Source organism: Mesocricetus auratus, unplaced genomic scaffold (genome assembly GCF_017639785.1).
Source record: "Mesocricetus auratus isolate SY011 unplaced genomic scaffold, BCM_Maur_2.0 Super-Scaffold_6730, whole genome shotgun sequence".
NCBI classification, from domain to species: domain Eukaryota; kingdom Metazoa; phylum Chordata; class Mammalia; order Rodentia; family Cricetidae; genus Mesocricetus; species Mesocricetus auratus.
The window spans coordinates 103023903-103051050 of record NW_024429184.1 but is presented as its reverse complement, the minus strand read 5'-3'; the positions used below and the strand labels follow the sequence as shown (position 1 = coordinate 103051050).

At 40.2% G+C, this 27148-nt stretch overlaps 1 protein-coding gene across 1 annotated transcript in view; it reads left to right on the top strand.

Moving 5' to 3' along the window:
- The first annotated feature begins 818 nt into the window (after nt 1–818).
- The window catches only part of LOC101827226 (zinc finger protein 474), a 54527-nt gene continuing 28197 nt past the window's right edge, over nt 819–27148 (top strand). The window contains exon 1 of the mRNA XM_013112700.3: nt 819–965. The gene's annotated coding sequence lies outside the window, so the exon portion shown is untranslated. The remainder of the gene's footprint in view (nt 966–27148) is intronic.

The window sequence follows — 27148 nt, the reverse complement described above, 5'->3', positions numbered from 1 at the left end:
CAATAGAAGTACACTTTTCCATAATTATAAGCTGTTTTAACTCTCAGTCTTTATGCTTAAAGAATATTCCAGTATAGAACACTTAATGTCTCTAAGTACTTTTATACATGAAAATGCATTTTAGATCATTTCTTCACATATGTTTTTAAATGTTGAAGCTGGGTAGTGGTGGCTCATGCCTTTAATCCCAGCACTCAGGAGGCAGAGGCTGACAGAGGCAGAGGCTGGAGACAAACCAAAGGCCTCTGAGTTCAAGGTCAGTCTGGTCTACAAAGCCAGTTCCAGGACGGCCGGGGCTACACAGAGAGAAACCATGGCTCGAAAAACAAAATGTTGAACTTAGTTTTTAAGTGTTTAAAATATACCATAGGGCATATTAGAAAAATAGCTTAGGTATAACTTCTACAGCTGGTAGTTCCTTGCATTTCAGATCAAGGCAGAGAACTCCTCTTGAAAAACAGAATATTGTGTTTGGTGGATGGGGCTGTTTTAAACAGAAAACCCTTTCTAACCTCCCTAGACAAAAGTGTCAGCAGTGTATCAAGAACATGCTGGGGACCTTTTCTTCCACAGAGAATAAGCTGTGTTGCCACATAAAGAACCGTGGCAAGCTTGTCTGCCTCTGCTTCCTGGGTGTTCAGTGCATCCGTCTACTTCCCAGGGAAAGCTAAGGTCCTATCCACCTCCCAGTCTACTTCTGCTTCCTTTACCCCTTGTTTAGAAGTTTACCTAGCAGTTGCTAGAGAGCCAGCCCTGTCCCTTCTGTTGACACGTTGCCAGGATATATCCAGGCAACGGAAGCTGGGGTTCCTTTCATGCAGCGGCCTTCCACACAAACTCTAAGACCCACAAGGGAAATGTGAACCTTGGAGTTCTCAGCTCTACCACCACCCTCCTTGGATCCTCAGAGGGGGTTGGAATGCCACAGTAAAGGCCAGACATCTGGAAGGAGCAGATACTACAAGGTAAGTCTGTTAGAGTGTCTCTTGTCTCTTAGAGCCGCAGTCTGAAGCTTTTCTTTCAGCCAGCCATTAGTTATTACCCCGATTTCCTCCACACCATTCTTACCAGTGTGAGGGAAAAGAAATTAAAATGGAAATTAGTCCTAATAATAATATTTCCCCAAGTAACACTTTACCTCTTTGTGATAGTGTTGACAATGAGACATAAATTGTTACTTAAGTGCTTTAATAACTAAAAGATAATCAAATTTCATTTAAAGACACAGCCTAAATAATTTTCTTCAAAGTATGTTTTTAACACTAATGCAGGATTAAATTTATTGACCCACTTGTCCACAATAAAATCAGGGTTAAATTGCCCAGTTGAATTAGATTTTTAAAAAATCAACTGAGTAAAATATAATCAAACTTCAGTTCTAAATTTCAAATTCCTAAAATCAGCTAACAGAATAGAATCACACAGAAATCCTCTTATCCACAGCAGGGACATTTTCATCCCACAGAAACTGTCCTTATGTTGTTCCAGCCTGCCTTCTCTCCATTATGCTGGTTTCTGTCACCAGAGGACATACACAAGCTCTGTAAGTCTGTAGTCATGCAGCGTGTGTCTGTTTCTGACTCCTCTGGGTGTGGAGAATGTTTCTGGGCTGCTCCATGCAGCTCTGTGTGCTGCTGCCCAGTTCTTTGATGGGAGAGCGTAACTCTGACAGCTCTGCATTTGTTTAGCTAATCTCCTCATTGGTATTTGGTTTCTTTCCAGTTTGGATCTGCTGTAACCAAGCAGCTGTAAACACTCCTGGACACATTTCTTCCTTACTCCAGCTTCATTCTTTAAGTCTTCCAGCTTTAGTGAGGTTCATCTGACAAAGTATCCGTGCATTTAGGGACTATCATGCAGTGTTTTCTTGGAGTATGTAGTCGGAAGTGATTGCCAGATCCAACTGAATTGAAGTGTTCATCTCTTCACACAGTGGCCTTGTTTGCCTTGGTCTTTTTTTTGATGGAATGAATGCTTGTGATTCTCTGTCTTGGTGCATTTAAGGGATATACTCCATCATCATTGTCTTCCATCAGTATGCTCTGCATTAGGTCCTGAATAATTAAACTGTTCTTCTATTTCCTCTACTCCCAGACTCCAGCTGCTTGTAACTACCATTCTACTCAAATGACCGGCAGGTTTAAGAAAAAAAATGTTAAATATCCCTAATCAAAAGGAAATATAAGTCATCAAAGTCACTTCAAATTTATTAGAATTTCATTTAGCAAAATGATTTTTTTAAAAAAAGAAGTGCTGTCAAATGTGGCGGAAAGGGACCTCTTAGGGCCTCACTGTGAGAATGTAAATTCAGACCACTGTTAGAGCATGGTCATTCGCCTTTTGGTTGCTTCTACATGTACTCACCTTCACAGCAAGCTGGGTCACTACAGGTTAGCACTGCCTGCCCTAGCACGTCACACTTACGGAATAATTTAACACATACTCTTTTGTGTCTGATATTTTCAGCATCATGTGTTTTGAGAGGACTCATGTTGTGTCTTGGTAGATTGCATTATGAGACAACCCTCAGTGTAAGAACATGATGTAACTTTTTTATACTTGTACCTGCTGTCGTGTGACTATGTTCCCAATTTTCATTATTATGAGTAAAGCTACCACAGACATCTATCTGCATGTGACTTTTTGTGGATATGTAATTTCATTTTTTATACAATATGTAGCCTGTGCATATTGCTAAGTGCTGAGTCTTTGGAGTGGTTGTAACACTTCACATTCTCGCTAGAATGATCCCCATATCCTTACTAACACTTGGATTGACATCATTTTAGTTTCAGGCATTGCAGAGATGTCTAGCATCTCTGTGGCTTCTGTTTGCATTATTCTTTTATAATATTTCTTGCTGGGCAGTGGCAGCACACACCTTTAATCCCAGTCCTTGGGAGGCAAAGGCAAGCAATCTCTGAGTTTGAGGCTAGCCTGGTCTACAAAGTGACTTCCAGGAAAGCCAGGGCTATGTAGAGAAACTCTTGTGGTACACTCCATTAATCCTAGCATTCATAAGGTAGAAGCAGTTGGATTTATGTGAGCTCAAGGCAAGCCTGGTCGACTCAGTGAGTTTCAGAGTGACTAGGACTGCTAAAAAGAAAAACTGGCTCAAAAAATTTACACAAGCAAATTTTCTTATTTATTTTTATGTGTATGGGTGTTTTGCTTGCATGTATGCCTGTGTACCACATTCCAAAGAAGCCAAGAGAGGTTGTTGGATCCTGAGACTGGAATTGCAGATAGTTGTAAACCATTAAACATGGCTTTGAACACAGAGTCTCTGCCGAAGCAGCCATTTCTCCAGTCCTATTTGTTGGCAGTTTGCCAAAACCAAACAACCAAGGATATTGTTTAGTATTCCCTGTATTCTACTGACTAGATACTTTTTGTTGCTACCAATCTAGACAGAGATTTGTTCTCTTAAAAACTTAGATTGTACTATGCACACACACAGAGATACACATCAGATTTTTTTCTAGTATAAATCTTAAATACATTTTTCCACTCTGTCACTTGTATTTAAGTTACCTTAATTTTGAAGAGTAATAGGTTCTAATGTAGACATATCCTGTATTATACTTTAATATTCCCATCCTTTTTGTTTTGTTTTTGTCTATGAAGGTTTTTCTTTTAAAAAATTATTGTTTTTTATTTAGGTTGGAAACAATCCCAGCTCCCTCTGCCTCCCCCTCTTCCCCCACCCTCCCCACCAGGTCCCCCAGTCCCCTACCCAATCTCCACTCTGATCCCCAGGGAGGGTGAGGCCCTCCATGGTGGATCTCCAGTAACTATCATTTCATCCAGGGCGGTGCCTAGGCCCTCCCCCAAGAGTCCCAGCTGAGAGAGCCTCCCCCTATTGTGGAATGGACACTCAAAGTCTATTTGTACGCCAGGGATAAATACTACCCAAGGCCCCATAGATTACCTAGGTCTCCTCAATGACACCCACATCTCAGGGGGTCTGGGTCAGTCCAATGCTTTCCACACAGCCATTAGTCTGGAGTCCAAGAACTCCCCCTTGTTCAGGTCAACTGTTTCTGTGGGTTAAAGCAGCCCAGTCTTAATTCCTTTGCCCATCAGGTCTCTCTTTCTGATACTGGATTCTAGGAGTTCAGTTCAGTGTTTGTCTGTGGGTATCTGCCTCTGCTTTCATCAGTCGCTGGATGAAGGTTCTGTTTCCTAGACTCTCTGGCAGTGGGATTGTATGCTGGCACTCCCCTGATTCATGTCTAAAATCCATAAATGAGTGAGGACATACCATGTTTTTCTTTTTGTGACTGGGTTATCTCACTCAGTATGGTTTCTCCTAGTGCCATCCATTTGCCTACAAATTTCAAGATTCCATTGTTGTTATCCGCTGAATAGTACTCCATTGTGTAAATGTACCACATTTTCTCTATCCACTCTTCATTTGAGGGGCATCTAGGTTGCTTCCAGGTTCTGGCTATTACAAATGATGCTGCTATGAACATTGTGGAACAGATATCCTTGTTGTATGAATGTGCATGTTTTGGGTATATGCCTAAGAGTGGAATTGCTGGGTCTTGTGGTAGATTGATTCCCATTTTCCTGAGGAATCTCCATACTGATTTCTAAAGTGGGTGCACAAGTCAGCACTCCCACTAGCAGTGTAAGAGTGTTCCCCTTTTACCACATCCTCTCCAGCATAAACTGTCATTGGAGTTTTGATTTTAGACATTCTGACAGGAATGAGATGGCATCTCAGAGTTGTTTTGATTTGTATTTTCCGGATGTCTAGGGATGTTGAGCACTTTCTCAAGTGCCTCTCAGCCATTTTAGTCTCCTCTACTGAGAATTCTCTACTTAGTTCTGTGCCCCATTTTTTGATTGGATCCTTTGGTGTTTTGAAGACTTGCTTCTTGAGTTTTTGTAAATTTTGGAGATCAGCCCTCTGTCAGATGTGGAGTTAATGAATATCTTTTTCCAAGATTGGGTTGCCTTTTTGTCTTGCTGACTGTGTCCTTTGCCTTACAGAAGCTTCTCAGTTTCAGGAGGTCCCATTTATTAATTGTCAATCTCAGTGTCTGTGCTACTGGAGTTATGGTCAGGAAGCAGTCTCCTGTACCAATTCATTCAATGGTGCCTCCCACTTTCTCTTCTAACAGCTTCAGTGTGGCAAGATTCATGTTGAGGTCTTTGATCCATTTGGACTTAAGTTTTGTGCATGGCGATATTCACAGATCTATCCTCATTCTTCTACATGCCAGGATCCAGTTATGCCAGCACTATTTGTTGAAGATGCTTTCTTTTTTCCATTGTATATTATTAGCTTCTTTGACAAAAATCAGATGTTCAAATGGGTTAATATCAGGGTGTTCAATTCAATTCCATTGGTCTGCCTGTCTATTTTTGTGCCAATACCAAGCTGTTTTCAGGACTACAGCTCTATAATAGAGGTTGAAGTCAGGGATGGTGATGCCTCCAGATGTTGTTCTGTTGAGTAAGGTTGTTTTGGCTATCCTGGGTCTTTTGTTTTTCCATACAAAGTTAATTATTGTTCTTTCAAAGTCTGTGAAGAATTATGCTGGTATAGGGATTGCGTTAAATCTGTACATTGCTTTTGGTAAGATTGCCAGCTTTCCTATATTTATACTACCTATCCAAGAGCATGGGAGATCTTTCCACCTTCTGATGTCTTCTTTAATTTATTTCTTTAAAGATTCAAAGTTCTTGCTATACAGGTCTTTCACTTGTTTGGTTTGTGTTACCCCAAGGTATTTTATGTTGTTTCTGGCTATTGAAAAGGACAATGTTTCTCTGATTTCTTTCTCAGCCCTTTTACAATATTGAAGAGATGGAGAGGGTGGATAGCCTTGTCTTGTTCCTTATCTTAGAGTAATCACGTTGAGTTTCTGTCCATTTAGTTTGATGTTAGCTGTTGGTTTGCTGTATATAGCTTTTATTATGTTGAGGTAACTTCCTGTTATCCCAGATCTCTCCAAGATCTTAATCATGAGGGGGTGTTGGATTTTGTCAAAGGCTTTTTCAGCATCTAGTGAGATGATCATGCGATTTTTGTTTCTCAGCTTGTTTATATGGTGGATTACACTGATGCATTTTCATATGTTGAACCAACCCTGCATGCCTGGGATAAAGCCAACTTGATCATGGTGGATGAGTTTTCTGAAGTGTTCTTGGATTCTATTTGCCAGTATTTTATTGAGTATTTTTGCATCAATGTTCATGAGGGATATTGGTCTGAAGTTCTCTTTCTTAGTTGTATCTTTGTGTGGCTTGGGGATCAAGGTTATTGAAGCCTCATAGAAAGAGTTTGGCAAAGACCCTTCTGTTTCTGTTGCGTGGAATACTTTGAGAAGAATTGGTATAAGCTGTTCTTTGAATTTTTGGTAGAATTCTGCACTGAGGCCATCTGACTCTGGGCTTTTTTTGGTTGGGAGACTTTTGATGACTGCTTCTATTTCCATAGGGGTTACAGGTCTATTTAAATTGCTTATCTGTTCTTGATTTAAATTTGGCAAATGATAGCTATCCAGAAAATTGTCCATTTCCTTTAGATTTCCAAATTGTGTGGATTACAGGTTTTCAAAGTATGACCTGATGATTCTCTGGATTTCTTCAGTGTCCATTGTTTTGTCCCCTTTTTCGTTTCTGATTTTGTTAATTTGCATGCTCACACTCTGTCGTTTGATGAGTTTGGATAAAGGTTTGTCTATCATGTTGATTTTCTCAAAGAACCAACTCTTCGTTACATTGATTTTTTTGTATTGTTTTTCTAGTCTACGCTTTATTGATTTCAGCCCTCAATTTGATTACTTCCTGGCATCTACTCCTCCTAGGTGAGTTTGCTTCTTTGTGTTCTAGAGCTTTCAGTTGTGCTGTTAATTCTCTAGTTTAACTATTCTCCAGTTTCTTTTGTTGGCACTTAGTGCTATGAACTTCCATCGTAGCACTGCTTTCAAAGTGTTCCATAAGTTTGGGTATGTTGTGTCCTCATTCCCATTGAATTCTAAGAAGTCTTTAATCTCTTTTTTATTTTCTTTTATTTCTTCATTGATCCAGGAATGATGCAATTGTGCATTATTCAACTTCTATGAGTTTGTAGGGTTTTTGCAATTTGTGTTGTTGTTGAATTCTAATTTTAATGCATGGTGGTCTGATAAGGTACATGGAATTATTCCATTTTTTGTATCTGTTGAGATTTGATATGTTGCCAAGTATGTGGTCGATTTTTGAGAGGGTTCCATGTGGCGCTGAGAAGAAGGTATATTCTTTTTTATTTGTGTGGAATATTCTATAGATGTGTGTTAATCCCAATTGGGTCATAACTTCTATTAGTTCATTTGCTTCTTTGTTAAGTTTCTGTCTGGTACTCCTGTGTAGAGGTGAGAATGGGGTGTTGAAGTCTCCCACTGTAAGTGTGTGGGTCTTTATATGTGATTTGAGTTTTAGTAATGCTTCTTTTACGAATGTGGGCGACTTTGTATCTAGGTCATAGATGTTAAAAATTGAAACTTCATCTTGGTGGATTTCTCCTGTGATGAGTATGAAATGCCCTCCTTCATCTCTTTTGATTTATTTTGTTTTAAAATCTAATTTGTTAGATATTAGGATTGCTATCCCCGCTTGTTTCTTGGGCCCATTTGATTGGAAAATCTTTTCCCAACCCTTAACTCTGAGGTAATGACTGTTTTTGAGGCTGAGGTGTGTTTCTTGTAGGCAGCAGAAGGATGGGTTCTGTCTTCAAATCCATTCTGATAGCCTGTGTCTCTTTATGGGCAAGTTAAGACCATTAATATTGAGGGATATTAATGACCATTGATTGCTCATTCTTGTCTGTTTTGGAATAGTTGATGGTGGTGGAATTATATGTGGATTTCCACCTCTTTTCTTTTGGCTGTTGGTTGGGTGAGATTATCTATTGCCTATGTTTTTCTGGTTGTAGTTAACTCCCTTGGGTTGGGGTTTTCCTTCCAGAATTTTCTATAGGGTTGGGTTAATGGATACATATTGTTTAAATTTGGTTTTGTCATGGAATATCTTGTTTTCTCCATCTATAGTGATTGAAAGCTTTGCTGAGTACAGCAGTCTGGGCTAGCATCTGTGGTCTCTTAGTGTTGATAGAATATCTATCCAGGACCTTCTGGCTTTCAGTGTTTCCATGGAGAAGTCAGATGTGATTCTCATAGGTTTGCCTTTATATGTTACTTGGCCTTTTTCCTTAACTGCTCTTACTATTCTTTCTTTATTCTGTATGTTCTGGGTTTTTACTATTATATAGCAAGGGGATTTTATTTTGTAGTCCACTCTATTTGTTGTTCTGTAAACTTCTTGTACTTTCATTGGCATGTCTTTAAGTTGGTAAAGTTTTCTTCTATGATTTTTTGAATATGTTTTCTGCCCCTTTGAGTTGGATTTCTTCACCTTTTTCTATACCTATTATTCTTAGATTTGGTCTTTTCACGGTGTCCCATATTTCCCATATTTCCGTGTCCCATTTTGTGTTAGGGATTTGTTGGACTTAAGATTTTCTTTGGGGCGGGGCGGTGGTGGCGCACGCCTTTAATCCCAGCACTCCGGAGGCAGAGGCAGGCGGATCTCTGTGAGTTTGAGGCTGGGCTGGACCGACAGCCTCCAAAACAATACAGAGAAACCCTGTCTCATAAAACCAACAACAACAACAACAACAACAAAAAAGATTTTCTTTGGTCGATGAATCTGTCTCCCCTAGTGTATCTTCAGTATCTTCAACACCTGAGATTCTGTCTTTCATCTCTTGTATTCTGTTGGTTATGCTTATACCTGTAGTACCTAACTGTTTGCCCAGCTTTTATTTTTCTAGCCTTCCTTCAGACTGTGCTTTTTTAATTGTCTCTATTTCAGCTTTTGTCCCTTGTACTTTTGAATGGTTTCTTGTAATTTTTGCTTTGTATTTTTCTCTCTTTCTTGCATTTGTTGAAGTTTTTTGTTTGTCTTTTCTTCCATTTGCATTTTTTGCATATTTTGGATTGTTTTTTCCTCCATTTCTTGTATTTTTTGGTTTGTTTTTTCTTCCATGTCTTCAGGGGATTTTCTCATATCTTCTTTGAGGGCTTCTATCATTTTCATGAAGTTGTTTTTAAGGTCTTTCTCAACTGCTTCTTCCTCAATGGACTGTTCAGGTCTTGGGGGTGTAGATTCTCTAGTTTTTGGCGATGTCATATTGGTTTTTCTGTTGGTGGGTGTGATTTTGGATTGTCTCCTTCCCATCATTTTTTCCTCTGGGTGCAGAAGGAGTCTCTTCCTCCCCTGGTGGGTATGTGACCATGGTTCCTTTCCAGTGGGTGGGAGCAGTTTTAATACCCTGGTGGCTTTCCTCTTGTGAAGATGGAAGCCGTCCTAGTATCAGGACCTTAACAAACTCTGGGTAGGCTAGACCCTCTCCTCTCCTGTTCCGTGGGTGGAGACTGGAGGCTGGCAGTCTCAGGGCGGACTGAATCCTGTTGGTCTGGGATCCGGATCTGCTGTGCGCAGTCCTCAAGTCTCTGGTGGTTCTGCTCACGCCACCGAAAGCAGGCTGGAGACAGACCCACACTTATCTCACCTGTCCTGTGGGTGGAGAATGGACTTGGAAGATGGCAGTCTCTGGGCAGGCTGAATTCTGTCGGGCTGGGATCTGGATCCGTTGTGGGCAGTCCTTTATAGTCTCAAATCATCTATGAAGTTTTTGCAAACTTCAACACCCCAAAATATTTCCCTGTATCTCCTTCAGGAACCTTCTAGTTTTAGCTCTTGTGAGTAGCTCTGTGAGTTGATTTTGAGTGGTAAAAGTAGAGAGTTGATGTTTCTTTTTGTCTGTGAACAGACCCTATCTCCCACTGTCATGTTTTAGAGAGGTTTCCTTTCCTCTGATAAGTCATCTTGGTAGCTTTGGCAACAAATGAACAAACCACAGGGGCTATATGTTCCTCAACTCTATTACATGCATCTATTGCCAACCCTCATTATTATCATTAATTTTAATAAAGCATCTTGTATTGACTTATAGGTATGGAAGCAACTATTTGAAGCATATGTAGGGATTGACCTTCTGTGACTGCTTGCCAGTGGTCTTACATGAAACATGAACAAGATTGGGCCATTTTCCTTGAGTGTCGTAACCATATCTTTCTAGACAGTAACCTAATATTAAATGACTACAGATTATGCAAAAGCCAAAAATACGCAAAAAGTTATTCACAAAACAATGCCAAATTAATTTTAAAGTATTTAGTTTAAATTTATTAATGTTTACTTACTTATTGTCTATGGTATTATGTGACATATCTTAAACAGGGTAAAAAAAGAGAATATTTCTTGGTTCATTACTTATACATAGAGACATTACTTATACTAGTATCATCTTGCCTATTTAACAATGTATTTTTCATACTTTTTTGGGGGTTTGGTTTTTTGAGACAGGGTTTCTCCGTAGCCTTGGAGGCTATCCCGGAACTAGCTCTGTAGACCAGGCTGGCCTCAAACTCACAGAGATCCACCTGCCTATTTCTCCTGAGTGCTGGGATTAAAGGCGTGCGCCACCACCACTCAGATATTTTCTTTTTCACAATTTAACAGTGTATTTTTCACAATGACAAAAGAAAAAAATAAACCTACTAAAGTGGCATCATATTGAAATTTTAACATCGTCCTACGAATGAGAGAAAATTATCAGCACACAAATATTTTCAAAGCAAAAATGTGACTTATTCATTTCCAACTTTGAAGTGTCTGTCATAAATATCCGCTTTGAGCCTGGAAATGAAAATTATAATTTCTGTTAGTTGTTCCTTCCTGCTTATTTCGGAACTTGAATCCCATGTAATTGTCTCTAACAGAAACTTGGAAACAATGAAGAATGTGCACAGTTCCAGAACACCTCTACTGAAAGAGTGGTGATGATTCCTTTGGGGCATTAAAAACATGGGGAGGTGTTCTCTAAATGGCAATAGCAATGTACCATGACACAGCAGTATAGGCAGGGTATAAAGAGGCAACTTGCTAATGGGTTAACACGGTAAAAAACTGTAAGTTGTAAGTTCTATATACAGGGTAGAATGAAGCCAAGTTTTTCTTTGAGAAAGGACCAAGAGATGATCCTTGGAGAGACTGTGCACAAGCCAAACCTGGATAGGAATCTGGTATATTTGAGTATTATTTTAAAATTCACACTGATCAATAACTGTATGCTTCACTGTAAAAATGTTTTTGTTTCTTCAAGCATGAGCCTGCATGAACATATAGTACAAAGCCCAAAGGAGGGAGTCGGATCCCTTAGAACTAGAATTACAGATGGCTGTGGTAACCATACGGATGAGGACTGGGAACCGAACCTGGATCCTCTGTAAGAGCGACAAGTGCTCTGAACCGCGGAGGTTTCTCTCCACCCCAGACACCTCACTTTAAAATCAAGTCCCATTTGTGTGTTCTCATGCAGAGACTGCACATTTTTCCCTCACTTATGTAGGAGTAGTAAGCAATTTTGCTTTGTAGTCCATATACTATGCATTATAAAGCATTAGAAAGCTAGAAAGCTATGTAAAGGAATAGACATGACTATTCTCTAATAAATATTTATCAAATGAGGCTAGATTAGGCAACTGGCCAAATCTGGTTTGTGCTCTGTAATTTGTGTAACCTTGTCCTAATGTTTAAACAATTCTGGTGAATTATCTTCCCTAAATCATACATTAATTTTGAAAGTCTGTCCTTCCTCCGAGGACTGAGTACTCTGAGATCTCTTTAGAAGAGAAATGGCCTTTGAAGAGAATTAAGTTTGAAATTCCTAAGTACCCATAATGCTTCTGTATAAAAGGGATTATGGATAAATAATCTCCGACTTGGAATGGTGAACATTCACTTTAAGATTTTGCTTGAATGTGCAGTGCTCCTGACACATGAGACTAGTTATCATAAGGCCACTGTTAGTGTCCCTGTCATTACCTTCCCTATGGGCTTGGGTTCAATCGTTACTTTTTGAATGACTCTGCCCTGAGGTATACTTCTTGGTCCAGTGCATAGTCTGTCTTGGGTCTTATTTGCCTTGGATTAATTATAGATACATGTCTCAGGCTAAACAGAGCAGTAATCCCTTTATGAAGAGGAGAAGAATTAAGATTTAAATGTTCAAGTACCCCTAAGACATTAAAAAATGCCACGAAATCTTCATTTCTATTTTCTACTTAAATAATTACCTTGAGTTCTGTTGAAAATCTGACATAAAATGAAGTTAATCTCATTCTAAATATGGTGTGTTTTGTCAGCACCTACCATGGGCCTGGCAGTAGGCCATTTGCTGTCAGTCCAAGTGTAGAGAGCAAATAAGCCCCCAGTGCCTTGGAATTCATGTCCAAGTGAAGGAAATGGATACCACACGTGCAAACCAAAAACCAAAACAAAACCACATGTTGCAAATGCAGTTCATAAAACAAGCTGTGATGTCGCTGAACAGAACTGTTGGTGGTGGCTGCAGAACATATATGTGTGTGTGTAAGACTGTGAGTGACCGCATGTGTACACATGGTTGTGTTCCTGAAAGAAAGTGATAGCAGGTAATAGAGGGAAATTAATCAGGGAAGGCCTCTATGTATTGATAATATTTGCAGAGAGAAGTGAAGAGAGAAATCAGAAAGCCTGGAAAGGAAGTAGAGGAAGGTTTTAGGCAGGGACACAGCACACGCAAAGCTACCCTCCAGCCTCCACCCAGTCTGCTGTGGGTAAGAAAGATGTAGGCTTGTTGGAGTTACTGGAGGTGGAAGTGAGTGGAACACTGTGTAGAGGAAGGAAAGGGGGAACTAAGATAGAGACACGGCAGAGAGAGGGAGGTTACAGAGGAGCTCTGTAGTCAAGAGTTTGAGTTCTGTTTCTGTAGTCAAGTGTTTGAGTTCTGTTTTGAGAAAGGTGGGGCAACTATAAGCATCTAATCCGAGTTGGAGCACTAGGTTCTGGTTGTAATTTGCAGAGACAAATGTAGTTGCTACGAAAATAAAGGAATCGGAGGAGTCAAGGTGAATGGGGTCCTTCAACACCATGGCTGACACAGGGTATGAACGACTGGGCAACTTTCCTGGCAGTGGACTTCTGAGTAGGCAAACACTGCAAGGAGTATCAGGACCAGTAGTTGGCAAATGTGGAAGTGTTTCCTGTGAGTTCTATGCAATATCACAATGCATCCAACATCAGGTGGGGAGAGTGGACACAGGAGTGAGATCATCTGAGAGAGGAGAAAGACCCAAATTCATAAACAGAAAAAAGTGGACTCCACAAAAAGTTACTCTCTTCCCTTTGAACTTAGCAGAGAATAGCTTAGGAGAGGAAAGCTGCTAGATTTTGGTGTGCTGCTGCCTTCTGACTTTCTTCCTGGGCTCTTCCCATCGGGCTTGCATCTCACCTGCAAACTATCATCAGACTAGGACTTCAGCTGGAGAGTTAGGGCAAGGGAGAGCTTCTTACCCTAAGCTAAAAGGTCACTTGTCAAAAGGTCACTTTAATGAAGTTTCTATGATACGATCAACAACGGTGAAGAGAGAGAGACAGAGAGAGAGACAGAGAGAGACAGAGACAGAGACACAGAGAGAGAGATTGGAGAGAGAGGGAGAGAGAGGTAGATATAGAAGAAATAAACTGATAAACTGTTGGGAAAAACCCCAGACTGCAGGTTTCAGCCAACAGCTGTCTTTGTTAGTACCATGTAGCCTAGTTACAACCCAGAATATCATCTGTTAGATAAGAAGTCATCCTGGATTAAATAATTGCTAAACAAAGGTCAGGAGCATTACTAACAAATTGCCTTACCTAAAAGACATATGGAGAGGGAGGTACACATGTGTGTTATAGGACATGTTAGTAGTTTAGGAACTCTGAACTCTGAGAGAGGCAATTAACAGCAGAACATACAACAAAGTGATAATAAATATAAACAATAAGCCTCTAGCTCATTGCTAGTAATATATATTCATTAAAGTATACAAAATGCATATAGCCAAAGACTAGTCATAAATATATAATAAAAGTTAATATACTATTTGACTCAACTCTTGGCATTTTGCCCTCAAAATTACTAGGTGATTGTGCAATGTTACAATCAGATAAATCTTGGATTGCTCTATTTGTTTATTTCCAAGTTAGTCATCTTATATATGAAACACATGACATTCAACAAACCACAATTAAAACCACATTTTCCTCATCAGTCAGATTTTCCTATGTAAAACACAATATCAAATGGAATTTAATTATCCTAACTATTGGGGCATGAATGAATGATAAGACATTCCCAAATAAAGTTTTCTACAGAGATTTCTGGGAGAAACTTATGGCTAATAACAAGTGAAGTCACTTACATGGACACTATCCATTCCTTGCCTAAATAAAATAGGTGGTGCTGTGTGTGATACACTCACAATTTGATTATCTCTAACATGACCAAATTAATGTTGTTATGAATTTTATAACTGGAGCTTCACAGCTAACTAAAAATAATCAAGATTCAAAGTCTAAAATTGTGTCATCCTTCATGTGGTATTTACAGGATAGGCTTCCGTGTGTGCCTTCTACAATGCTGACTCCACAATGTCTTGAGAGTTTTCCTTACACTCTGTATTTTTCTCACATAGTGTGTAATTTAAAGCTGCTGGATTTGGGGGCAGGAAGAAGGTTCTAAAAGTACTCGCCATGCTCGCATAAGGACTTGAGTTCAGATGCTCCAAGAACTACATACAAAACAAAAACACTAGGAGGGTGTGGTAGCCCACATGCAATCCCAAATATTGGGGGCTAATGTGATTTCTGAGTTGTCACCTGAGAGCTGGGGAGCCACACACCATCCAACCAGACTCAGACGAAGAGCTAGTTAGACATAGGATTGAAGACACTATGATTGGGCCATCTTCTCTGCACGAAGACAGCAGAGATCATTGAAAAAACATGGCAAGAACAGCCTTTGCAACTCTGAGAAAAAGATCTGGCCTTGGTGTTGTTCGGCTTTTGATTATCTCCAGACTTTTTGCTTTGATGAAAAAGATATACTTCTATTTCCCTAAGTCACTGACATAGGAATTTTTTTGTTTTACTTAAAGTGACAGCATTCACAGATACAAAATCAAAGTAACAATATTGTAACAATTAGCCTGTGAACTCATGAGTGGAAGGGTTGGGTTGTTATTGAATACTTGCAGTGAATACCTCAGTAATGGTGACAGGAACACAAAAGTTATGCCACAAATATCTGCTTTGGACTCCACTACCTAGGAAGGATTCGAGATGAAATGAATTCATCCCTAAATCCAGTCCAGCTCTTCTCAGTTGCCACAGGTGTCCTCAGATGATGGACACATATCATCAGGATTCATAAACAGGAAGCCACAGGGGCGTCTACTGCCAAACTCAGGTCAAAACCTCACAGAATACCTTTATTAGGGGAATTCTTAGCCTGAGTTTAGAAGACTTTGTCCTCAGGTCTAGAATCCAAAATAATTTCTTAGCCATTGCTTATCACTTTCCGAAGGCTAAGGAGCAAGTCTCATTGTTGTTGATTACACTGTCAGTCATGCATTGTCCTTATTGGGTTTTCAACAGCATATTTGTTAAAGTCTCTTGATTGAACTATGTTCAATCAGATTGAAACTGTGTTCAATCAAGAGACTTTAACTTTAAAAGAACTGGAGACCACCCTGAGAACCCTCGTAAGAAGAGTTTGGAGAAGGCCAGTTCACAGCCAAGCACTGCAAGTCAGCCTGTGTCTAGTGCCAATGCTATGCCATTCGGCTGCAGTGTAAGGGAACATGGCCACCTATAGCCAGCTAACTGGGAGGTGGAACGAATGTCCTTAGCCAAGAGAGAGGGAATGGCAAGCAGGATTACAATGTACCATACGGTTTGGATGAGGTTAGCAAACATGCTAGTGTTTCTCTAGAGTTCTAAGTATTTCCAGGACTGTGGCTGGAATGTCTTTTTATTGAATCTAAATAAAGTGTGGTTTGAGTTAGCTAGAGAATGAAAATTTGGGAACTTCTTGGAGCATTTTAATAAAAAGGAAAATAATTTCAGAAATGTTGCTAATTATATTTTCTGGTCTGCTGCATTATGTATAAAGACGTAATTAAGTATGAAGATGGCATTTGAAAGTGTTGTAATAATAATTGTGATATACATACATACATGCATGCATGCATATATGTACATGAGATACCTGGTATCTGCCAGAACTTTATCTTTCATTTAATCTTCACAATAACCCTGCCAGGTGACTCTTACATCCCACAAAACAGGAAGAAACAAGTCCAGAGACAATAAGAACTTGACTCAAAATTCCACAGCCAATAGGAATTTTGGAGCTATGCTATGAACCTAAGTCCAAGTTTATGTAGGGGTAATAAGACAAAACAAATGAAAAAAAGACAACAATAATAAGAAAAACTTTTGACACCAGAAAAGAAGTTCTCATGTTTTGGTAAACTTCTTTTCCTGATTTTACATAGAAAATTAGACCTTACCAAAAGAAAGAAAGAAAGGATAAAAACCTTTAGACACTAGAGAAGTTCTGCTAGTTTGGAAAACTCTTGTTCCGCTTTTAGAAAATTAGACCTTACCAATATTTTTAAACAATGTGCTTGGCTCTGTATTTCCCCTCTCCTAATGGTGACAATTCAATTACAATTAAGAACTGAGAGCCTGGAGATATGAGCAAAGTGCTTGCTGTGCAATCCTAAGGACCTGTGTTAAAAAACCCCAGCATCTGTTTTCAAATGTGGGGGCTCTTGCCTATAACCCCAGTATTTGGGATGGGAGGCGAGACAGAGACCCCCGAGCTTGCTGCCAGGTCGTTATATCAGAAACAGAAAGCTCCCAGTTCAGTGAAGGTTCCTGCCTCAAAAAATGAGATGGAGAATGATAGAGGATGATAACTGACACAGAAGCAAAAGGGGAAACTAACTTGGCTTCCTGTCTTCATTAGGGTTCTTATTGCTGTGAAGAGACACCATGGCCACGGCAGCTCGTATAGTGAAACATGTAATTGAGGGAGTTGCTTTCAGTTTTGCATGTTCAGTCCATTGCCATCATCACTTTGCTTCGTATTCTGTCAGTACCTCTCAAACGCCCCAACCCCCACATCCCTGTTTTTCTTTCTCCCACTTATTTAATGCCACCCACTGGAACTTATACACACACCAATCTGCATACTCACTTAGATTCACTTATGCATGTAGACATGTGTCTACACTCACATCCATGCGCATATCCCATCAAGCAATTTAAAGCACCTAAATGCTCACATCTATCTATACTTCTATACCACCAGTGTCCCCCTTCTTCATGCCTACACACACACACACACACACACACACACAAACACACACATATTTACATTAGTCTGTGCATGTACATGCTCACTCTCATAATTCCATGTATGCATTCCCATCAAACTTGTACCCATCCACACAGTCACCCACACACACTTAATTCCATACACACATTCATCCACTCATGTCCCCATTTTCTCATGTGCATACACACACACTTAAGCTCCAGTCTGGACCAAACCACATACATATCATACAGAAACTTGCCTCTCCCTGTAAGATAGTCCCTACCATTTTGCAAGCAGGACATGCTTTAGGTAATTGTATCTTTGCATACACTGCTGCTCCAATAACTAAAATTATCACTCTTTTCTGTCTCACTCTCTGACTTGTATGTGTCCTTCAAAAATCATTTCACTTCACATAAGAATGAGCATAATAGCAAAACTGAAACAATCCAAATTGCACTTCAGTAGTGAAGCAAAGCATAACACATAAATTAAGGCCTACATTACACAACAATTAAAAGCAGCAGATTATTGAGACATACAATATGCAATGGTTGAATCTTCAGAAAATTATGCCAATGAAAAAAGCCTATATACAGTTTAAGTTCACTTATGTAATATTTTTAAATGATGAATTTTAGGAATGAAAGATAGATTACTGGGAATAAGGTTACTGAGAGTAAGTGGTTGCTAGGTGTAAGGGATGGAGATTTGAGAGAGATAATGGAGAGAAGGTAAGTAAGGTTAAAAATAGCAACAGAGGGGATCTTTATAATATTTGAGTTATTTGTTACCTTATCTGCGGTAGTAGTGAATGTTTGCACATGCAGTAAAATTATATAAAGCTTTACTCATACAGATAGCAAACAAATTAAATGGGTATTCTAGATTTTATTCATCTAGGTGAAACATTATACTGTAGTTTTGCAAATTGGAGGAAAGTGAACAAATGCACAAGGGCTCTTCATATTATTTCTTTCAACTGTATTGAATCTATAATTATCTCAATAAAATTACAAATAAAACGTAATTATAATGTTATCATCACACCTAAAAATTTAATGTACTTTTTTAGTATCTAGGCAGCAAGATACATTTTAAAGGGGTATGGTATGAAAAAGAATAACATGAACCCTAGCCAGTGGAAATTCCCTAAATATATGAGAACAGTCAATTCTGTCCCACACAGAGGGGAAACTTGGCACACAGAGAACCATATGGCCAAAATTGGAATCTGCAGGCACGATGAGAAACAGAGACCATCCGTTCACACAGACTTTAAGCACCAAGCTCTGAGACCAAGTGACTGTCCTTATCCTTCTTCATGACGGAGTACACAGCAGGAAGACAGGAGACACCGACATCATATTAGCATCAATCATTTTCCTTTGTGTAATCCTTTTCTAGTTTTGGAGATGCTTTAAATATGACCCACTTAACAAAATAATCTCTTACGTATTAGAATGAAAAAAACATTTCTCCCTAAGTATCACAGGCAACGCTCTCCATACTATAGTTTTTGTCTGTGGTCTGTTTGTGTTTCTGTAACTCATTCACTGAGTATGCACTGGGTAACAGTGATGCCCACAAACGCATGATGCCAGGGGTTGTGTAATGGGGTTACATGGGAAGGCTCCACAGGGGAACAGTAAGTTGGAGGATCTGTATTATGCCAGAATTCCAAACAGAGAATGAATGCCTCTGCTAACCAGAATGGCACTTTCAGGCCAGAATCAAAACTGATAGTGACTCTTTCCTGTCCACAATGTCCAAGCACCTACTTCCAATTGCTAGAAAATGCTACTTGTAGTGTCAACAATACGGTTGCAAGACAAAAAGGAATTCTGCTATGCACAGGATACCCCAATTATTAGGAAATGCCAGAAACTAGCCTAAAGCAGTGTGCATATAAGTCAAGTTTCTGAACAGTATATGTTTATTTTGTTCTTGTAGTTCGTTGTCCAACTGAAGGTTGTGTGGCCATTTTTGGAGCCAGGAGAGGAAGGGTGACGGGTGTGTCATGGTGGTGGTGACTGTCTCAGACTCTTTTTGGTTCTAGTTTTTGATTTTTCAAGGCAAGGTTTCTCTGTGTAGCTTTGGAACTCATTTTGTAGACCAGACTGGCCTTGAACTCATAGAGATCCACCTGCCCTCTGGCTCCCAAGTGCTGGGATTAAAGGCGTGCGCCACCAACACCCTGCCTGTGTCTCAGGTTCTTATATTTATCCCCGAGCTTTATACTATAATAAACAGTAAGAGAAATCCCTTTAAGCATACTTAATGATGACTCTCTCTGATGTATGTAAACAATGCAAAACAAAGTAGTCAAAGTAGAGCAAGGATAATAAGCATGAACCAGGAAAGAAATGCTGACCACAGTTGGGGCCAGGCACCTTCACTAGGGATTCTCACCACCCTAGAGAGTGACAATAAGCCTCACTGAACAATATTGTGTATTTGTTCATCCGTCACAATTGAGTGAATTTTATTTTAACTCATTTGAGACAACCAGCTAGGGAATCTATCCAAGGCCCAGCCTGTGTGATGAAGTTTTCCCCTGAGTCGCTAGCTGTGGATATGGGCTTGCTTACAGTGCCATGATTTAAACTTCTAGGGTATAGTGTGGACAAGACTGGTGGAATGACCTTTTTGCAGAAGACGGATGCATTCACAAGGATGATTTCAGTTTTTTGAGATGGTTTTATTTCTTATTATGTGTTGCAAGTGACCATAAAATCAATGGCTTAAAAAAGCACAAATCTGTTATGTCAGAGGTCTAGCAGGGACCTCACTGGGCACAAGCTGAGATGTAAAAACATCACTTGCTTTTACAAAACCCCTTAGAGAATCTGTTTCCTACTCTCCCCAGATTCCACATGTCTTGGCTTTTTGATACTTCCTCTGTGCTTAACGTCAGCAAATGTTTGTCGAGCTCTTCTCATGCTTCAAATTCCTTCTCTCTTCAGCTTGGGGAAAGGCAAGGTTCTTTACATTTGCAACTAGAAAGATCCCATCACTCCTAAAACACAAACATCTGCTTTCTATACACTATAATTGAGTTAACATTTAAGTTATACATTACTACTTGGGAGCTTGTTAACATTTTTTATCATCCCAACCAAATTATGGCACCTAGAGAGTCAACCACTAGATGCCTCATTCTTTATTACTTTCCTTGCTCTTATTGCATTGGAGTGTCCTAGACATAACGATAGATGGTTTCAAGAATGACATGGGATGATATAAACTATGAAATGAAGAAAAAGAGTCAGTTGAAAACACAAACAAATTGGAGCAAATACCTCAACCTTTGCCATCTCCATGTAACTGAAAATATACACATAGATCTTCCTTCTCTTTACTACAGGGAACAGAACAACAAAACAAATACTCTGACATCCGTGATGTTTGATAGCAATTCAACACTAAGTGGCAGGAAGTTTTCAGTACATTGTAAACCACAAGATATCTAAGCCAGAAGCCATGGTGTTTTTAAGTAAAGAGTTGTCACCACATCTCATGCTTTGCCTGGGCTCATGGGACACAGAGGAAGCAAGTTCCTCACAGACAGCAGGAGATGAATTCTGGTGGTTTTTACCAGCAAATGACATCTTATGTAAGTTTTCCTGAGAAGGGAAAAGATGCAGTGCAAAGGATTCTATGTCATCAATGAGTCCCAACCATTAAGTCTGGGAAAGAGTATCTTAACAAGATTCAGTGACATCAAGTGGAATGACAATAGCTTTTGTGAAGACAAATCTGCTTAGGAAGGCCTGAGGATAACAGAAATAAAAGCCCATGGTGAGAAGTAGTGTTTAGCTTGTAGGCATAAGTCAACTACCAACTCTCCAGACTCACTCACTGTCAGTGAGCAAATCAGAAAATAGAGCCTCCACAACCAGCAAAGCTGATCTGAACAAGGGGGGAGCTCTTGGACCCCAGACCGACAGCTGGGAGGCCAGCATGGAACTGATCCAGACCCCCTGAGTGTGAGAGTCAGTGAGGAGGCCTGGACAACTTATGGGGCCCTGGGCAGTAGATCAGTACTTATCCCTGGCATATGAATGGACTTCGTGTGTCCATAACACAAAGAGGGATGCTCTCTCAGCCTGGATTCTTAGGGAGTGCCTGGACCCTGCTCTGAGTGAAATGACAGACTCTGGATATCCCCTATGTGGAAGGAAGTGGGGATAGGGTGGGAGGCTGGAGGGGATGGTGGGGGGGGTTGCGGGAGGAGGGGAGGAAGTGGGAACTGGGATTGACATGTGAAGCAAGATATTTAAAAATTAAAGTAATAAAAAAAGAAAATAGAGCCTCATTCATTGATTGACACAATAGAAATACAGCCTGCCTATAGCCTCTGGTCTGCATTTTACTTCCTGCCCAAGGACTCTCCTCAGATACAGCTCTGGGGTAAAGAGAGCATTGCTAAGAGTGTTGAAGTCTATAATATTTTTAATGCTCAGTTTAAGAGTTAGCCTGGCTCCAGGAGACTGACCTCTTGGAGGTAGATAGAGCAAAGGCACAATGCTGGGACTGTTATTAGGCCAGTGGGGGATATGGCTAGAAAGGTCCCTCTGGGATACAGTGACAGCCATGTGTCTTTTGCCAATCTATCCTAGCCATGGGCAGCCGTATGCATTCTATTAGTTTCCCCCTGGACACACCAGTGCAATGTTACACTTCAAATACTGCCAGCCTTGGCTTGGCAACCTATGCCAAAACTATTGCACCAAGAGATAACGAGTCAAGAGAGGTACAACAGAGGAACTTGTCAGGCATCTCATGTGATGAGGCTAGTAAAATATGTATTGATTTGAAATCCTTTTAAAATTTGAGTACTAAAGCCTGAGCATTTTCCTTAACTTTTATGGTAATCAATTTTACATATCATTCTAGGCTGAGAAAGAACTATAGCTGTAGTTCTGTTCTTCCACAGTTTTAACTTAATAGAGTTCATACTCACTTCTTTACAAAATAGTTTGGCAGAAGAAAAAGTAGACCAAATTCTTCAGTCCTCTCTAGTGAGAGATTTTCAGCTTAAGTCCTAAAAAATCCTACAATTGTCTTTATTGTTAGTAGATTATTTGATTCTTTCATTGAACAGTTCTTTGAGAAAGAAGATATCTAATGTCCCACATAAGGAAAAATATTGAATGGTAAAGCAAGGTCCATTGACTTAAACAGAGCATCCCAATTGCACAGATTGATAATCAAATGTGCAAATGACTTCAAAGTGTTCAAATGACCCCACAAAGTACTTTTCTTCTGCTATTGTGCCCCGCTTCTATTGTCCTTCTTATGGGTTTTCTAAATACCAGGTCCTTTTCCCTATCTTTTTGGAATTACCATGTGTCATCATTCTGACCCTTCAATAACGTACAAACATTCCTCCTTATGTCATTGATTCTCTTCTTCGATCTTCCCCTCATTCCTCAAACCATGCATTCCATCTTCAGCCCACTTTTATTGATAAGATTCCCTCCTAAATGTTTAATAGTAAGTACATTGTGACTTTAGTAGTTGTATCTTTCAGAAGAGATACGACGTCTTCAACTGGATGCTCATTTTCTGAAGAGTTGGGATTCTCAAATCCTTGAAGTGGTTTTTCAAATACTCATTTCAGAAGAGACTGTGGGAACGAATCAGTTTCAAGTGAGGTTTACAAGCAATCTTACAGACTCAAATGGCCCTAGGGTGAAGCCTGAACTATAAATTAGCCAAGTGAACTGGTTGGGAAACTTTGTAAGAATCCAGACTAGCCATCTGACCTATGGCTTTCCTTGTATTTTGGCTTATATTGGTTGTGTGATAGGAATGTAGGCTCTTCAGGCTAGATCTTCCACTATGTCAAGTAAATGCAAATAACCATTCATGTGACATCTCTAAATTTAAGTGTAGTGGCAATCCATTTTTAGCGCTTTGAATACTACAGAGAATGCATACATGAGGGCCATATTTGGTCTCTGAAACAATACTTGAGAAAGAATTAGCTGAAATATGAGAAAACACAGTATATGAATGTACTAGTTAGCTTGTAGTTGTTATTGTCAGTTTGACACAAGCCACAGTTATTTGGGAGGAGGGAACCTCAATTTAGAAAATGCCTCCATCAGATTGTCCCGTGGAACATTTTCTTGATTGATGTGGAAGGACCCAACTCCCTATGGGAGGTGCCATCCCAGAGCAGATGGTCCTGAATTATGTAAGAAAACCAGCTGAGGAAGCAATGGGAACCAAGCCAAAAGCAGCGTTTTTCTGGGGATTTGTTTCAGTTTTTACTTTGTTTCCTGTTTCTGGGCCCTTGCCTTGAGTTCCTGCCCTTACTTCCCTTGATGATAGTAGACTGCAACCTGTAAGGCAAGTAAAAGTTTTCCCTTCCAAGTTCCTTGGTCAGTGTTTTATCGAAATGGAAAGCAAACCAGGACAGTGTCCTTCCTTCGACTACTCACTCCTTGCTTACTAGCCTGAATCCTCCCAGTCCACGCTCTGCTTCTATTTCATTTCTCTTACCTCATCCTTTGGATTTTTACACTTTATAGGCCTCTAGTGTGATTGTATTGGTGGTTTCCATAGTCATTTCTCTACTACTCCACATATCAGTGTGACAGTTACGTGGCTGTACCTGTGTAGCATTCATGACTTTGTACCCTGTGATTTGTATACTCAATATAGAATGGAAAGTACAGGTTGGTTCTAATACTAGCTTCCATGGGGTGATATTATGAGCCCTAAGAACATAAAATGTCCTTGCAGTAGACTCTACTTAGGGGCATAAAACGTTCATTTCTCTCCTTTCCCTGTAGCTTTTCTAATACCACTGTCCATACCTGGCAGTTAGAGGGAATGAAAGTAAAAGAACTGTTGGGTTAAATGTCTTCATAGTGAAGAAAGATGAGGACAGGGATTTTTACTTAAATTAACCACTAAAATCCAAATTGGAAATGCCACGCCTCTGACTACATGGCTTTCTTTAAAGAATTCCTGTGTTTACCACTGAAATACTGTTCTTTCAAGCCATTCAGCCCCCAGATCTTGGCTGTTCTCACAGGACCTGTTGCCAGTTCATCAGATTTCCTAGGGATCACAGACACCAATCTCCCTAGTTCTTCCCATAAGACTGCTAGCCACCCAGCTCCCATCAGCCCTTCTGGTAATCCTTGTCTCCTGTCTCAAAAGAAAAGAAATCTTTCTCAAGCTCTATCAGTACATCCACTTAGTTGAAAAATGTGCCCAGGAAAAACTAGGGTTGCATTAGCCAGGAGAGTTGGGCAGCATGGCTTTTGCTAAGTAACAAACTACTTCTGCCAAACTCTGGGAGAGATGTTACCTCATTTGCCACAAGCCTTGGTGTAAGTGAGGATATTTGCTCCTTTTGAAAAGCAAGATTTCGCAGGTAAGAAAGTGTAGAGAGTGTATTAGGAGACCGAACTCACATGAGAAACTAGAGAGAATGGAGGTTACTGAACAGGGTGAAAGAAAGACACAAACATCAAACCTTCTTTGCCTTTGAATTATGGCCACTCAGGTTCAGTTTCAACTTTTTCCTTATATCTTTGTCCATGTGAAGAATTAGGGTTCTAAACCCACAGAAAAGGAGCTATCTCATGTGAGCATTGTATTCATTTTAAAGGATTAAAGTCGATTTAAAAGACTTGGTCACACTTTTGGTTGCATTCAATGGTTTTTCTTTTAAAGAAGCATTGTTTAAAAGCAAAATGGTCTCTGGATTCCCACAAGAATTACATTGAAATTTGTGTTTGTTTTACCCTTCCCATGAACCCTAAAGAGAGTGGAACAGGACACAATCTTGATAAAATGTGAGCCCTCCTAGGCGTTCCATAAAGTTTCAATTTGCAAATCTGGCTAAAATGCCTAATTTAAGCACATCTCCACAGATGCTTGGGGGTAAAGCTTGTTGATTTACAAGTGCTTCTCTTTATGTACTAACAACACTGCTTTACGATGCATCTGCTTCCTTACATGAAGTAAATGTACATACGGAGTTTTTGGAGCACTTTTGCTTTTATAACTAACTTACAGGGTGAAACAACCAACCATCCTTGCCCTGGCACACTGCCTTGGCAGAGTCAGCAGCAGGGACGCTATACACGGCTCCTCAGCGCTCCCAAAGTTCTCTCACTTCTAGTTACCTCGTCTTTTTTACTTTCATTCCGTCCCTCGTGATGAGAAAGTATCGTAGGAGAAGGGCAAAGTAGAAGATTAAAAGAATTTTAGGACGCTTCATTCTGCCTGCTGCAGAGACTGTGTTCACAGCCCACTCACAGTCTCCGTTCTCCTGCTGTAAAGACCATAGTGAAGCAGCTGCAGGCCGAACACCATTTGGCTTCACTGAGTGTTCTTCACAATCCCCCTGTGTCTATTGTAACGAGAGACTAAATAGGTCATTTCTCACACACCTCTACTTGACACCCAACCCCCTTCCCTCCCCAGTTACATAGATGAGCCTAAAGAGGATGATGGGTTCAAAGAAACGATGTGTTGCACCTCAACCAGAAGAAACTTCTAGCAAACCACATTTACAGCGAAATAAAATGACCCTTTCTCCTAAGGAACATCCTCGTCTTTGGGAGCTTTGTCTCCCGATTCTGTTTTTTCCATCTGCCCGCTCTCCTCCCACCTCTCTTTGCCTCTCCAAAAGGGAACACGAAGGCCGGAAGGCTTAGTCTCCTGCCCAGGAGGCATGTGAATAGTGCATTAAAACAGGCATGGAAACTGATGGGGAGAAGGTCCATGGAATTCAGACTCAACAGATAATGGAAAGAGCTGCGTGCTGGAGCCAGCGAGAACTGGAATTGAAGCCCAGTTCTGTCACCTAGAAACTGTCTAAAGCAACATATTTGTCTTCTCTGACCTGCAGCTTGTTTATAAAGTTGGATAATAATATCTTCTTCATCACCATATCAGAATTCACTGAGTTATGTACCTGAAAACTAGTGCAGTGTTTGGCCCACAGTTGGCATTCACTAAATCTTAGTTTCCTTCTGAGAAGGGGGCTAGAGGAGGAGTTTGTCACAGGGCTTTCTCAGTATTGTACTGAGAACTCTCTCTCTCTCTCTCTCTCTCTCTCTCTCTCTCTCTCTGTGCGTGCAGATGAGAAACAGTTTAAGAGGAGAAAACCGATTTTGTTACATTGAGTTTCCTAATATCTTTCACCACTTTCACTGTCTGTAACTTTCCGGTATCAGGGAAAAATGGATAGCTAGGTCAGAGTAGTCAGTTTCTCTGGGCATTTCACACACATGCTGATAAAATGTAGTGAAATCTCTTCACCATGCTCCCCATGACCCTAGCTCACTTATCCTATGCCCCCCATGTCCCTAACTCGCTGTCTTTTCTAACGGGACTGAGCAAGCCATCTCTCTTTCTGAGTTTCATTTTCCCTGCTGGCCAACACATTCTTTTGTTGCCACGTGTTAGCATTTCTGTCTCAGGAGCTGTCAGAATGAGGGATCGTTTCCTTCTCTGTGCCAGACCTGAGTTGATCCTCTAAACTACGAAGATTCAGGCCTTTCTTGGAACCCAAATACAGGAACAGGTCTCGGATCTCACAGTTCGCTTCACCTTTTATAACCTTTATAACTGGGGTTTTCATATTAAGGGTCTAAGGCCATCCATGCCGAACCTCGGATCAGGCACCTTCCTGGGACCTAAATGGATTCTTTCAGGATCTGACCCTGACTCAGGGACCCAGGAAGTGAGGCCTTAAGACGTTTGAAAACATCCTTCCTCAGAATTAGGTTGTTAACCCACAGTAACATTTTCTTATGATTTCCCACAAGATAAAAACTCCTGCTTCTGTCATAATGAGATCTC